Source organism: Marmota marmota, unplaced genomic scaffold (genome assembly GCF_001458135.2).
Source record: "Marmota marmota marmota unplaced genomic scaffold, marMar, whole genome shotgun sequence".
NCBI classification, from domain to species: domain Eukaryota; kingdom Metazoa; phylum Chordata; class Mammalia; order Rodentia; family Sciuridae; genus Marmota; species Marmota marmota.
Window position 1 is genome coordinate 15035793 of NW_025999853.1, and position 6216 is coordinate 15042008.

Below are 6216 nucleotides of genomic sequence, written 5' to 3' on the forward strand. Positions count from 1 at the left end.
GTTCAGGCTGATTTTTTTCAAGTAGATAATTCTTTGCAGGCTTTGCTTCCATCTTTAACTCTCAACATGTTCAGATATTGTCTTCCTAAATGGAGTTTTGGGGGTAATGAGGAATGTGTGTGAATAAATGTGTGCAGGAGTCAGTTGAATACAATAAAAGAGTGTTTCTTGTTCAAGTCTGAGATTTCACTTTTGCTTATTGATTTCTCAGAAATTTTTTCCCTCTGATTTCTCTCCAACTGAGGTGTTATAGCAATAAAATAAAAAAAATTTAAAGTTCATTTTGTTAGAATATTATGCCATGTCAATTATGAAATTTGTTGTTGCTAAGATGAAACATTCTTATCTAAAATACTTCCTTAGAAATTTCAGCACTCCCAAGGAGTATGACTTGCTAAAAATCAAGGAGGAAGGGAGAAACAAATTATATTTCAAAAATTCAGCTCTTCACTGATATGTATGTAAGCCCAAAATAAAGTTTTTATTTTGAATCAAAAAAAAAGAGTAATATAAATATTTTTTGTATTAACTTTGGCTTTAGGCTTTCAATTCTTCAAATTTAGTAAGGAATATTTGTGTAAGCAAATAGCTTTTAAGTGGAGAAAGTCTAAGTAGACATATGAGATGTTATTCTAAAGTGTGCAGAAACACAAAGGAACTTATTTTTATTTTAATCTTGGGTGCCTATAGCCTTTCAATGTCTTTTACAACTCATCTATACATTTTCAGAACTCATTAACACTTGAAGCCATTACTTGAGCCCTGAGGATGGTGTTAATATTTGGATACTGGTTAGTGAATGGATCTTTGGATGTTTCTGGGAACTGAATCCCTGTTTTGGTTTAGATCTAGAATGTCCCCTCAAAAGTTCATGTTTTGAAAACATGATACCCACTGCAGGAGAGTTCAAAAGTGGGGCTTTTAGCCATCACCTCATTAGTAGATTAATCCATTTGATAGACATATAACTTGAATGGACTACTGGGTAGTAACTGTAGGCAGATAGGACATTGCTAGAGAAAGTAGGTCACTAGGGGTATGCCCTTTGGGATTATATTTTGTCTTTGGCCCCTTTCCCCCTTGCCTCCCTCCCTCCCTCCCTCCCTCCCTCCACTGGCTACCATGAGCAGAGCAGCTTTCCTCCACCATGCCTTTCTATCATGATGCTCTTCCTCACCCCGGGTCCAGAGAAAAAGAGTCGGCTGACCATTGACTGAACCTCTGAAATTGTGAACCTAAAATAAACTTTTCCTCCTCCAAGCTATTCTTGTCAGGTATTTTGGTCACAGTGGTAAAGTCAACTAAAACAATCCCTTTATACAATGAGCTCCATTATAATGAAATTAGGGTTGAAACAAACTGTCATACACTTGCCCCCTAAATTGGATTATAATCGTGTGAGATTTAAAAATACAAGAGATTTGTTTTTGAAACTACAGCACAAATTTAGGATTGGAAAATATTCAGGGTAATTAAGACCCAGAGGTAACACCAAGCTATAAGTACATTAGCTTTATTAACAGCTTGAGCATACTGTACTAAAGCATATATCTTGAAATTCTGCCTATAGAGATTTTTTTTTAATCAAATTTCTGTTCTAAAAGATTGGGAGATTTTTAAACCTGGTTTTCTAACTTTTGGACAATATATTTTCTTTGATTTTTAACTAAAAAGGCAGAAAAATTTGTAGAACCTTTGTGCTTTCAATTTTTTACATAGGAGTACTAGACACAGAGAAGGTTAAATCTGCAATCCCAGTGCAGTTATTAACCCTAACTAAATAACTTTGACTAGGCTAAAGTCCATGGAATACTAAGTTTTTAATGTAGAATCTCAAGGGACTTCAGTTTTCTCATGTCAGAAAAGGAGGTTGGACTAACTGCTAAAGTCTTTTCCTATACTGACTGATATTTTATCATGCAGTTATAAGTTAAGTAAAATTATGATACTGACTACAAATATTTATGTAAATGCCTGCCTCTCCTCTTGGAGATTTTATTTCTGCTATTATTTCTACTATCTTTTTATGTCAATGGTTTCTACTCAGAGTTTGGACACTTGACTCCTCTGTGAGGTCAGGGTACCTGTGTACTGGCCATGCCTGACCTACCATTCTCTCTAAGCCAACTAGTCCAAAATGGAATCATCTCACCTCCCAAACCAGCAAAGTTCCTGATTTTCCTATTCTTGAAAAAGAGATTATGATTTTTTTTCCAACTAGCCAGAGGAAGAGCCACAATTTTTTTTTTTTTTCAGAACTGGGGATTGATTCAGAGGCACTCAATCAGAGTCCTTTTGTATTTTATTTAGAGATGGGGTTTAACTGTGTTGCTTAGTGCCTCACTTTTGCAGAGGCTGGCTTTGAACCCATAGTTCTCCTGCCTCAGCCTCCAGAGCTGCTGGGATTATAGGTGTGTGCCACTGCGCTGGCTCCAAATCATTTTTAATTTCTTCCCAGCCTTCTGCTGGTTCCATGATCAGTCACAGAGCAGAGGCCAATCAATTCCTTTTTTTTTTTTTTCCTTCAGTCCTCTCTTCCTTTCCATTTTCCCTATCATCATCTTGGTGTAGACTCAGGTGTCCTCATAGACAAGACCTTAAGCCTCCTCTTAGATCCTCTTTTAAAATCTATTATGTGACATCTCTGGATAATGACAGCTATAGTTGTGTTACTTCTCAATACAAAATAGCCTGTCTTCCCGGTATGTTAACTGTTTGGCCCTACTCTCCTTTTTCTTTCCCATCTGGGCTGATCTCCATGATTCCTCCCCTAATAGTCTCCCCTCCCATTCTCCTGGAAGCACTTGGTATGTTCACACCTGAGTCTTTACGTGAGCCTAACCAGCAAAGCTGGCCTATACATACCACAAAATCCAACTACCCCTACCCAACTGATAGGCCCAGCTCAAGTCCACATCCTTCTTGTAGCTCTTGTGACCTCCTGTGCTGCCGATGACCTACTTTATATGCCACTTTTCATGTACTGCTTTATGTTTTTAAAATATTCTGCCCTAAGCTGTTATAGTTTGTAAAATTGATATGTAACCATAACAATTACATGGTATTCCTGAAAGTTCAGAAGCCAGAAAAAAAGTTATTTCTAATATTTTGATATATTTCTTTCTGTACCTTTTTCATATGCACCTTTTCACTCTTACAATTAGAGCATATATGCAATTTTGCTTCCTATTTTTTCCCACTTAGCATATCAGAAAAAAGAAGAAAAACTGAGAATAATGAAATTCATGTGCAGTGTTCCATAGGAGGGCAGAGGGTCAACCCTGTTGTCAGAGGAAAGGGTAAGAAAGAAAGTTGTCATAACAGTTATTGTCAGAACTGAATTTCCTAGACTGCCAGAATCAGCCAGAAGGAGAGAAGAGGAGGTTGTCTATCTCAGAGACTGCAGGAAGTTCAGTGTGGATGGCAAGGAGCCTAATACATGATAGAAAGTTTGGATGCCAAACTAAGCAGAATGAATTCCATCAGCAAATGGAGAAGATCCGTGGAATATGTTAATAGATACTTGGGCCAAATATGTTAGTGAAATTGCTAACTTTTGATGACATATACAGCTAGTTGTCTTCCTGATATCCAACCTCCCCCTCTTCCTAATAGAATCCTGACTAGGTTAAGGGTGACAAAGTGCCCAAGTGAAATACTTAGCTCCCCAGATTTTCTTGTGGTTTGGAGAGCCCATCTAACCCAGTTCTGGACAATTAGATATTAGTAAGTGGGTGAAGCTGCTAATAAAGTTTTTAAAAACTCTGTTGGCATATACTTTTTTTCCTTCTCTCTTGCCTAGAACAGGAATACAAGTCCTAGAGTTGGAGCAGCTATCTTATGGCCATGAGATAGAAAACCACACCTGCTGAATTACTTGAACAGCTGCACTGCATTGCACCATATAACTCCTGACTCCTTGTTATGTGAGGAAAGTTAATCTCAGTTTGGCTAAGCCAATGAATTGGGTTTCTGTTAATGCGATTGATTGCAATCCTATCAAACACGATATGAGACTATAGCTCCCGTAGATTCACAAAAATTCTAAGAAAGTCTATTTGTTTTAACCTAATATTAAAATTAATGGACTACCAAATTCTTTTTCCCTAGAACACATAGTATATCTCACTGAACACAAGTGTTCTACAGAAGTTTGGGCAGGATACCCTTTTCGTGTTGATCAAGGCAAAGAGGACGCTAAATCTGCAATCACAACTCGCTCACTAATAGCAACTAGATATATAATCTGACTAGGTAGGGGTCTATGAAATAAATTTAAATGTAGAATCTCAATAGACATCAATTTTCTAGTGTCCGAAAAGGAGTTCGACTAACATCCTGCATCTTTTCCTATGCTAATATTTTTATTGTGGAATTACAAATTAGATAAAATAATAATATTCATGGTAAATATTTGTAAAATAATCTACATTCCTTGGAGCTTTTGTCGGAGATGAACTATTGTGAAATTGCACTAAAAGAGAATACAGGAAGAGAAACGTGTTGTGTGTGGTGGGGGAGGGGGATGATGAGTTTAATTTTGAACTTGAGATAGATTTAATTTAGTTCAGTGATGAATTTGAGATGTCTAGGTAGAGCTGCTGAAGACGGCTGGATGGAGAGCCACAAAGCCCAAGAGATGTGAGCATGAACAAGATAGGGGCTAAACATGGGCTCTGTGGGCTAAACTGAATGTTAAGGTGGAAAACATTCTGTGCATGCTTTCACCAATGAGGCCATTGGCAGCCCAATCACAGGACCCTCCCTCTTCACTGCTTCTCTGGCTGCACCAAAGAGGAAGTGGAAAGAACATGCTGTGTACAGTCAGACACCAGGGGTTCAAATCTGGACTTGTCTGTTTCCTTAGCTGTGTGACCCTGGCTCAGTCAGTCATCTTCTCAGAGCTTCAGTTTCCTCATCATGGGAGTGACACCCACCTTAAGAGAGTCACCATGATGATTATATTTAACCAACTAGAGTGGCTCATTCAAAGCTAATTCCTTTCTCCTTCCTCCTTTCCAAGAAGACTTGCTGCTTCATACACATTTTCATCTCCTTTGGAATGCCCTTCATAGATGGAAAGCAGTATTTAAAATTAAGCCTGGGTTACCACTTGGCTTCTGGCTACTGAAGATCTATCCACGTGTAAATTGAAGATGGAATTTCAGGGTGGGTCAAAAGAGAGTATATGTACATGGTCGACTTATATTTTACTATGTTTTTTGTATTAGCAAACTAAAGTGCTTCTTGTGTGTCTTGGGCTTGTCTAAGCACTTCATGAATATTGGCTCATTTTATATTCATGATAATCTTATGAATTAGGCACTGCTATTATTTCCATAATGCCAATGGGGAAAGGATGTACAGAGAGGTTAAGTAACTTGCCCACAGTCACATAGCTAGTAAGCCACACAGCCAGGATTCAAACCTGGGGAGTCACACCCCATAATTCATGCTCTTAGCCACTACACTATTATACAAAAGCTACAAATAAAAGGAATAACCCCATACTGTTCACTATTCCTTCATTCTTATGAGACCTTTGTTGATTATTTCTTTTCTCTATTTCCCTACATTAAGAAAAGTAGTAATTTGTCTCAGAGAATCTTTTAATCAATATCAGAAAAAGCAATATGCATAGAAAGTTTTAGCAACAGTCATTTAGAGGAAATTTGTTTTCAATGTGTATATATATATATATATAAGGCTGTCAATAGTAGCTATCTCTGTAAAAACAACAGAACTGTTGTTTGTTTAAATTTTCTAGGCTACATATAATTAATTTGAACATGAGAGAGCATGCGTGCGTTTTTTTTTTTTTTAAGTACTGGTTACCTTCCTTCAAGAGCACATATATTTTCAAAGGCCTCACTCCCTTCCTAGGAATGAGCAGCTGTAGCCAGGAAGTACATGAAATAAGAAACAGTGCCATTGGCAGGAGGCTTAGATTAAAGCTTAAGGAAATTCCCAAGATGATGTTCTTAAAGGGCATTCAAAGGGCATAGGCCAGGTAGAAAACTGATGGTGATGGATAAACAATGGTTGTTTTTTTCTTTTTATTGGCAAACCCAAGTCCAATCTCCAGTGTATATTTATTATGTATTTAGGTATGTATGACCTAAGTCTGGCACTTACATCTTCCTTATTACTTTCTCTTTGTGTAAATGGGCACAACTATTCCTGTTCCCTCCCACACACTGATGCTGCAAGGATAAA